Below are 10781 nucleotides of genomic sequence, written 5' to 3' on the forward strand. Positions count from 1 at the left end.
TTTCCTTAGTTTTGTTGCTTTCTTTGCTTTTGTAATTATGATTTTGAGTATTTATCGTCTTTAAAGCCAATTAAACAAATTTGCCTATTTGTGTAAAGAGCACTAAATTCTAGTTTAACACTGATAACTGGTGTAACAAAAAGGTGACACTTATTTTAAAGCATCAAGAATCTGACAATGTTGATGATTGGTTGGAATTAAGTGCCGTTTATTGCAGAACATCTCAGACTTTTCTATTGGTTAGGGACACTGCACTTTGGAAAAGCAGTTGGTAAACCATTGTCTCTTTAACCGATGAGTATGCAATGTTACACTACAGCAAACTGGGAAGTACAAAGTTTGCTTGTAAATAAGTAATTCTAAAGCCAAATTTTTACTTACACATATATATGGAACAAGCAACGATAAAATAAAAATTTTTAAAACCCCACGACTCGGGTCTCAATTGTAGAATCAAGAGGGAAAATTGAAAATCCTTTTAAAAGCCTTATATTATTAAAAATCGATGTGAAGTATTTCATTTGCTATTAAATAGAAACTTGCAACCGATAAAAATTTTAAATCATCATTGTGCTTTATTTCCTGGTCGGCCAACAATGAGTTCGGTTATCAATCGCGGGAAATTATATTACGCAATTAAATTCTGCTTTAAATAAAACATTATAACTTGAATTCTATGAAACATGGAAGTTCCAAACTCATTTTATCAGACGTGGGAAAAAATTCTTTTTATTTTTGGTATTAAATTTTAAAATTTTTAACTGTTTTCACTGCAAAAATCGCAAAAAAGTTTTTTATTAATATCTTCATTAATTAATGTCATCCAAAGATGCAACCTAGCTAAGAACACTCTCGACCAACTCTCCTTTCAGATTTTTTTTTTTTTTCAAAATTGGTCCACCCGTTTAGGTGCTAGAGTGCAACAGACAGATACACAGACACGTCAAACTTATGACTCCCTTCCTTTGTGTGTCGGGGGTTAAAAAAGGACTTGAAAATATGATTGAAAAAATTAATTTATTCATCGGAGAACGTTTCAATATAACAGTATTTCCCCTTTTCCCCAATCATTTTTTGCAGGGCATCGCTCCCTGCTACTCCAGCAGGGTTGTAAGAGTTTCGGCCAGTGGTGGTTTTACCATGGATAGAACCGGCTTATGTAAAATAAATTTTGGCCACTGGACCTGGATATAGGAAATAATAATGTTTAAAATAAAAATTAATGAGTAAATATGAAATATCAATCCCATAATTAGTCACTATTCATTATTTAAGTAAACAGTTATTTTTATATCCTATGCAAGTAATAAATTACGGCATGTTCCAAAAGGTTAATCACATCATAGGAAAAATATGTGGTAATTTTTATAAAATATGTTTTGAACAATGAAAAGTAGCACATTGTTTCATATTTTTATACAAAATGAATTTCAAATTAAATCAAAGTATATTTTCTCATTTTTTCACCCATTGAATACATGTTACAAGTTTTGTGAAGCTACTAGTTTATATTTCAGGCTGTTTAGTATTCCTAGTAAACGAGAGTCCTTTGTCTTTGTCCTTTATCGTAAACAATTTTTAATGGTTATGTAAGAAAAGTTGCATTTAAATCATTAAGTTAGTTTGAAAAATTATTTCAATTATGATAAATACACATCCTATTTTTCTTTTAATTATGCTTTAAAATGTGCAACATTATGCATACAAACTGTATGTGTACACATATTAGTGTGCTTTTATACATTACAGTTTCGGCCAGCTGTATGGTGATTAAATACGGTTTTTGCCAGTGGCATGGACAAAATTGGTTTTACCAGACAAAACTACAACCCTGTACTCCAGTGTTAATGCTCAATGCACCCTGTTCTCTTTTTTGCAGTTTCCAATGTGCCCTCCTCGACTCTTTTGCATTTTAAACAAAACTTTATGACAAATAGAAGCTTTTTTTAAACCTTGAAACATAACTAACTCGCTCATTTCCATTAAATTCAGATTTATATTCAAATCAAATTATAAATTTTTAACTTAATCTTTTACTAAGCATTAAAAAGCTTTTTATGGATTATTTTTAAAATAATTAACACTAGTAATTGTTCAAAATACTATTCGAAAATACTTGTGTTCTGTATGCATATAGTGCAAAAAAAAAAAAAAAAAAAAAAAAAAATGCTACAAATGCAACAAAATTTCTATTCAAAAGTGGCCTTTTAATTGAATTAAATTGGCATTTTGTCTGGACCTTCTTTGGTCTAGACTCTAGGGGAAGCAATAAATAACTTTTGCTTGCAATAATATTTTGTGCTTTTCTCAAGTTATTCTAATAAACATGATCAGCAATATTTAGTGTGGACTTTTGCTATTTTGCTTCTTCCATTTTCGTCACTACGTACCCAAAGATAAATTTTACATTTTTTTTCTCACTGGACCCTGTTTCTGTATGATCTCTATTTCTGTAACATACCCTATGCGAATGTGTGTTCCATGGAATGTTTGTCCATAGTAACAAACTTTCGAACATCGTAACATATTGTTTCCTCCAAACAAAAAAGGGCTGGGTGCTTTCAGATAAAGAGGCACTTGAATTCAAATAAAAATCCTCTTTTGAATAGAAATTTTGCAATGAAAATGGGGCTTTAAAAAAGTTTGCTTTTATAATGAAGTTTTCTTAAAACTTCAAAGGGTCTAGAAGGGCACTTTGACAAATGCAAGTAAGTGGACAGGGTGCATTTAACATTTACTTAAATGCGGCAATGCACTGGGCCCTCCTAAAAATGCCAGGGAAAAGACTATATACCTCCATCCCCTTTTGTCCATACTTATTACTTAGTCCTTGGTAAAGTATTCTATTGAGAATTTGAAGTGAACCATGCTTCTGAACTTTCCCCATATTTCAGGATGTATTTTTACACCATCTTCATTTATTGTTTATTCACAATCATAGACAAGCCATCAGCTAGTTGATTCTTGTCCACTAGTAATTCTTGTGACCAGGTCTGTCATTTAAGCAGTGACAGATTTGAAGGTTTGGGGACTTAACACAGTATGAGGAGATGGGGTAAGTTGGACCACGGGGCATAATGGACTGGTCTCAATTATTTTAATACTATTAATATTTTTTATTTTGTCAACGCGGGGTAGGTTGGTCCACTCTTTGTGAGTCAAGTTAGACTGGACCAACCTACCCCACATAATATAAAAAGTTTTTTCTCATTTAAATCTCAAAAAAAAGCAAAAAAAAAAAAAAAAAAAAGCAAAGGTAAATTTTAGAACTATTTAACAAAAATTATACTAAATTAATTTTACCAAAAGATTTATTTCATATCTGCACTTTTTTACTATTCAAATATACTTCTAAATTTTTGTAGACAATTGTCTTATGAGAGTAAAATTTGCAATACATGCTATAATAAAGTTCTTGTATTAAACAAATATTTTTTTGCTAAACAAGCATCCAACATAGAAACAAAATAAAACAAACAATTGATTAAAGGTATACAAAAATATACTTTTACTTCAGATTATCTGATTTTGATTTTAGAACACAAAGATATGCTAACTTAAAGCTGTCAATTTTATTGTACTTTTCCTTTGAAACATATGGTATTAAAATAACAGGATTCTTTTTTTTCGGAGTTGTTTCATGCAATGCAATGAAGAAAAAAAGAACTTTTCCCCCCTAGCAAATATTGATGTAACTTTGCATAAAAGTAACCTGATGACTTATCCTTCCAAAACCCAGTCCAATAAAAGTGCTGCTTCCAAAGCTAAAGAAGTAGCACTTTTATATTCCCAGATATCATTTAACGCATCTTGAGTTAACTTTAATCTGCATTAATTGTCTCATGAATATTCAATAATTGATTTTTCTTTTGATTTTTAAAAAATAATTGTATACTAATGGTGGATGCTTATTGCTGTTTTTAAGTAAAGATGATTTATCAATTAAAATCAATGTAATATGTTATATTGATCTATAAAGTTTATGTTTTTCACTCTGCTTTTCTCCACACATCAGAGAATAAGGTAGTTACACAGTTTGATAGTATTTATCACTAAAATTATAACAAATGATGTTTGAGTTATGCGGTCCAACGTGCCGCACCAGGCGGACCAACGTACTCCACCCGCCGCGCACGTTGGTCCTTTTTACGAGGTTCCGTTAAAAAATTAATACAAAAAAAGTTTATCAGTTTAACACTTTAAAAAAAATCTGTGGTGTTGAGAAGTTTTTAGTGAAACGTATTGTAGAAAATCGAGCTGCTCATTAAATTTTTTGATGAGATAAAAAAAGAGTAAAAAAGCGGACCAACGTGCCCCACCTCCCATTGAGAGAATTGCCCAACTGATCCAAGCACTACGACCAGAGGTCTATTGTACTAGCCCACCTCCTCTTACACTTTTAGGGACCCCTTTGAAATAAACAGAACTACATAAAATATTTTTCACGCGCCTTATTACATTGCCTTTGGGGCCATAAAGTTGCAATCATGGATGTCCAAAGAGGAGGGCGTTCACCTCGGGCACCAAGATATGAAGGCACTGTAAACTAAGTTTTTGCTGCATTATATATATATATTTCAAATTCTTCTTTATTAAACTTTCATCTATACATATAATAAAATAAGATGTTTGTGTGTGTATGTGTGTGTGTGTGTGGCGCGCATCCCGGGAAAACGGTAAGGCCTAGAAAGATGAAATTTGGTATACAGGTGTAGTTTTTGCTGAAGTTCTGCACCTCGGGCTTCGATTTTTGATATTTTAATTTTAAAAAAAAGTTATTTAATGTTTTATGTGATTTTTAGCACTTTTTAGTACTTTTAACCTCACAGACCCCGAACCAATCGCGCCAGACAAATATTTTTGGTACTATAGTGTCGGAAATTTAATTTTAAATATGATGAACAAAAAAATTTTGAAAATAGAGCAATTTTTGTATTTTTTTATGAATTTTTGAAAAAACCTTTAATTTGCCTGCTTTCCTGGGTTTTATTTTTTTCTAATATCATCCTGCGAGAAGTATCAAAGCCTCATTTCTGAAATTTAAGTTGGTAATAGTAAAAACATTTCGCCCTCTTCAGAAGAAAAAAGTTCTTGAAAATACGCAATAGTTTTTTTTTTTACAATTTTTTTAATGCTGAACACATGTCCTTTCACGCATCAGTCGAAAAAAACGTTCTTCAATCTTTTATGCCTGTGACGTCACTACTTGGGTTTCGATTCGATATTTACGATGGAATCTTAATCGCAAGCAATGTTAATCTTTTTTTTTTACTATATAGGGTCTGGTGGGGTAAAGTGGTCGTAAAATCGTAGGTTTTCAACTTAGGTGGATAATAAATGCAACAAATTCTTTAAATACTTCAACTTTTTTTATTGTTATTTTACATTGCATTATTAAAGAACACGGTACAATGAGTTTTAGGAAAAAAAATGTTGATTTTAGTAGTTTTATAGAACTTTCTTTTCTCTATGTTTTTATGACCACTTTACCCCATGGGGTGGGGGAAAGTGGTCATAGCATGGGGTAAAGTGGTCATAGTTAAAAATAGATGCAAAACCATTATAAAGAACATAAATACTTGTATATTTCAGTTGTTTTTATAGTTACAAGTATATTCATGAGTACATGCGTGTACACACGAATATATACGTGTCGTGTTATACACGAGTAAACACGTTCCTATAGGAGAAGATACATGTATACATCAGATACATGCATGCACGTGCCTACTCAAGTATACACGTGTATATACGAGTATATAAGCATATATACGTGATTACCTACAGGAGAGTATACGTGTCTACATGAGTACATACGTATCACATGTATATACGTGTCACGTGTATATAGGAGTATATACGCGTATGAACGAACATCATATACGCGTATGCACTTGTATCTCGAGAAAGTACGTGCATACTTAAGTATATATGTGTATAGTAGACGTATATAAGCATATATCAGTGTACATACATACATATACGAGTATACACGAGTTAATTCGTGGATACATTCAGTGCGTCTTTGTACCTGTCTACTCATGTACATATAATATGGAAGCACTAGTATTTACGCATGTATACGTGTAAACACGATTATTTACCTGTATAGACATGTATACGTACATTTACGTGTACATGTATGTATACACGAGAATATACGCTTATATACACGTCGGCTTACAGAGTGAATCTAAGCTCGTGGGCAAAAATCAAAGGGGTGTGAGAGGGGAGGAAAAGTAGCAAAGAATAATAAGGAAGTTATAATCGCTGACGCGCTACATGCACACGAAGCCAGAAACTGATGGATGCAAAGCAGGGCACAAATTTGTTGCACAAAGATGATTTTACCTAACATTTTAGTTTTTAAGAAATATTTAGAGCAGTTGTTGAAAGTTACGGTCTGTAGTAGCTCTAATACACGCATCGCAACAAAGGCGCAGCGGCTGATGAGAGTTTTTCAAAAGTTTCGTTATTGCAACAGAGAGGGATCTGTGAATGCGACGCATGTATTACAGCTGATGGCCGCAAATTTTATAAATCGCTTTAAAACTTTCTTAAGTCCTAAAATGTTGAGTAAAATTGTATTTGTTTAATTTATATATATATATATATATATATATATATATATATATATATATATATATATATATATATATATATATATATATATATATATATATATATAAATATATAAATTTGACTATTTTTGCATCCATCAATTTCTCATTTTGCGTGCATGTAGCGCGTCAGCATTGTGTTTGTGACCGTATGTTCCTTATTGATTCTTACTTCTTATCCTCTCGTCAAACACCTTATAATATTTTGCTCAAGAACGTAAACTCACCATGCATACTTTTATATTGTATGAAAGTGTCTACTCGAGTTCGTACGCGTATATACGTGTTTACCTGAGTATATAAGTGTTCTTTTATATACGAGTGTAAGCGAGCATATACGTGTATAGTGGAATGTATAGCTGTATGGATAAAAAATACTTGCAGATACCCATATACGTATTTGTTGGCGCATTTATGTGAATACGTCTATGTACATGTTTACAGGAGTATATATGCGTATATATACGCATATACTCGTATATTTAACCGCATTTACTGTAAAAACAATACATATTAGGTAAAATTAATATTTAATTTGTATCTGCCTTATACCTAAAGATTAAGTGACATTAGAAGAACAATATTCGTTAAGCCTAATATTATGACCACTTTACCCCATCTTACTTAAATTGTTCTAAAAAATTATCTAAAATAGATTCAGCTAACTGCTAATAAGTAAGAGTTCTTGAGACATGTAGGAAGCTTCCTGTACAGTCAATCTGTTCCTAATTCTAACAAACAAAATTTCCCAAGGATGTTAAAATCGGTGTTTAGATTTTAAAATTTTTCATGTTCACGCAAAATATTTTTTTCTACCGAATAAAATTTTGCCAGTTATAAACTTTTGTATTCAAAATGTAGTTTCTAACTGCCTTACTCTAAAATAAAATTTTCACATTCATTCGAACATTTATTTCCAAGCTATAGCCATTTATTTGACGTATGACCACTTTACCCCATTGACCACTTTCCCCCACCAGACCCTAGCTTCTACATTTTCTGACGTGATGACCGCGTGTTTTTTCGGCAGCGCTTGCTTCTTTTCTTTCCTTTTTTTTTTTGTTTTATTTAGGGATTGCATTTATTTCTTTTTCCATCCCCCCCCCCCAAGCTAGACCTTTCGCTGTATCTATATTACGTTACATTTCATAGTTGTGCGCATTAATTCAATAAAAACAGCGAAATTTTTTTTTTATCTTTGTGTCAAACGCTACTTTTTGCACACTACGGGGAATTTGAGCTTTTTTTTTTTGCTCTACTTAAATAAAAAAAAGCGGTTTTTTTTGAGTGTTCTTTGTTTTTATTAGGAAATGAGTGAGGAGGTCAAAATAAATAGAGATGGATAAGAAAATGTAGAGATAGATTGTAAAGGTAGATTGCCGCCGAAGGCGGCAATCTTGGCGTAAAAATGTGAATGACACAAAAAAAAGATAGAGATTTATTGATTAATACTGCTGCCAAATTTATTTAAACAACCGCCAAAGGCGGCAAACTTGAAGTAAAAAGGTAAATGACAAGTTAGCCAAACAGCCGCCGTAGGTGGCTGCTTGCACATTGGATGTCAATGCCCCCTCCCTCCCCCACATACACCATGACTTTGAAAGAACAATGCTTTCACATAAAAGTGAAAGTGCTTTTTGTTTATTTTTCGACAAAATTTGCATGAATAGTACGTCTGTGTCTCCCCTCCCCCTCCTTTAAAAATATTCCAAAGGACGAAACTGGAGACAAATCTAGAAAATATTTTATTCAAATTATTAATGATATAGATAGATATAGATTGATTGACACCGCCACGAAATTTATTTAAGCAGCCGCCGAAGGCGGCAACATTGGCGTAAAAAAACGAATGATAATACTGATTTATAGAGAAAAACATTGATTAATGTCGTCGCTAAATTGTTTAAGCAGCCGCCGAAGGCGGCACCCCTGGCGTAAAAAGGCGAATGGCGTAAAAAGGCGGACCAGCTGGTCGCCGCAGGCGGCTAGCTTCTATACATATAATAAAATAAGATGTTTGTGTGTGTGTATGTGTGTGTGTGTGTGTGTGTGTGTGTGTGTGGCGCGCATCCCGGGAAAACGGTAAGGCCTAGAAAGATGAAATTTGGTATACAGGTGTAGTTTTTTCTGAAGTTGTGCACCTCGGGCTTCGATTTTTGATATTCTAATTAGAAAAAAAGTTATTTAATGTTTTATGTGTTTTTTTGCACTTTTTAGTACTTTTTACCTCACAGTCCACGAACCAATCGCACCACACAAATATTTTTTGCACTATAGTGTAGGAAATTTAATTTTAAATATGATGAATGAAAAAAATTTGAAGATAGTGCAATCTTTGTATTTTTTACGAATTTTTGAAAAAACCTTTAATTTGCATTTTTTTCCGGGTTTTACTTTTTTCTAATATCATCCTGCGAGAAGTATCAAAGCCCCATTTCTAAAATTTAAATTGGTAATAGTAAAAACATTTCGCCCAATTCAGAAGAAAAAAGTTCTTAAAAAAACGCAATAGTTTTTTTTTTTAACAATTTTTTTAATGCTGACGCATTATGTCTCTCTACGCATCGGTCGAAAAAAAGCGTTCTTCAATCTTTTATGCTTCTGACGTCACTACTTGGATTTCGATTCGATATGAGGCATCGAATCTTAATCGCTAAATTGTAATTGGAGGAACGAATTTTCTTTGCATTATGTCAAGCTGTGCGTTTAAATTCTTGTGTTTTTTTATTAGCGATGTTCTGAAGTTGGCCATGCTGTGACTTCATCATTGCTAATGCTAAGATTTTGATCATAAATATCTTTGATTATTAATATTAAAAAGTGAATGCATTTTTTGTTTCATTAATTATTTTTATTTGGTTTAAGTTGATACATTGTTGTGTAATAAGATTCAGCTCTTTTTCTTTTAGCGGTTTGGTACATTAATTTGTTCTATAATGTGAATATTTTTCTTTTCTTTTTTTTTTTTTGAATTTCAATAAAAACAATGATTTTTATACTTTGGCAAACTCGGGTACCACAAAGACATCAATTTTTTTTGTTCTCGAATTAATACCTTTTTTCTTTGAAAAAAGATTGTTATATACTATCAGAGGTAAATTTCCATGGATCTAGAGAAAGATAAATCTACAGGTCGATGTACAGTGAGAGATAGACAGACCCCGTTATTTAAAGAACAAAAATGGGGGGTTGGGGGAGGGGGCGTCGCTACGATTTGAAAACATTGTTAATTACTGTCAGAGGTAGATACGCATAGATTGTATAGATAGATAGATAGATAGATAGATAGATAGACAAATGCAGAGGTCGATATAGTAGATGGAGAGCAAGAAAGAGACATGCCCGTTATTTAAGGAACTTCAACGAGGTGTCAATGCCCCCCCCCCCACACACACACCATGACTTTGAAAAAACAATGCTTTCAAGTAAAAATGGAAGTGTTTTTTGTTATTTTTCGACAAAATTTGCATGAAGTGCAAGCAGTTTGTGTCTTCCCTCCCCCTCCTTTAAAAATATTCCCAGCGACGGAACTGGAGATAGATCTAGAAAATATTTTATTTAAATTAATAATGATATAGATATAGATCGATTGATACCGCCACGAAACTTATTTAAGCAGCCGCCGAAGGCGGCAACACTGGCGTAAAAAGGCAGATGATAATATTGATATATAGAGAAAAACATTGATTAATACCGTCGCTAAATTGTCTATGCAGCCGCCGAAGGCGGCAACCCTGGCGTAAAAAAGCGGACCAGCTGGTCGCCGAAGGCGGCTAGTAATAAAATAAGATGTTTGTGTGTGTGTGTGTGTGTGTGTGTGTGTGTGTGTGTGTGTGTGGCGCGCTTCCCGGGAAAACGGTAAGGCCTAGAAAGATGAAATTTGGTATACAGGTGCTGTTTTTGTCGAAGATGTGCACCTCGGGCTTCGATTTTTGATATTTTAATTAGAAAAAAAGTTATTTAATGTTTTATGTATTTTTTTGCACTTTTTAGTACTTTTTACCTCACAGACCCCGAACCAATCGCACCACACAAATATTTTTTGTACTGTAGCGTAGGAAATTTAATTTTAAATATGATGAATGAAAAAAATTTGAAGACAGCAATTTTTGTATTTTTTACGAATTTTTGAAAAAAGCTTTAATTTGCAGTTTTTCCTGG

Source organism: Uloborus diversus, chromosome 2 (genome assembly GCF_026930045.1).
Source record: "Uloborus diversus isolate 005 chromosome 2, Udiv.v.3.1, whole genome shotgun sequence".
NCBI lineage: Eukaryota > Metazoa > Arthropoda > Arachnida > Araneae > Uloboridae > Uloborus > Uloborus diversus.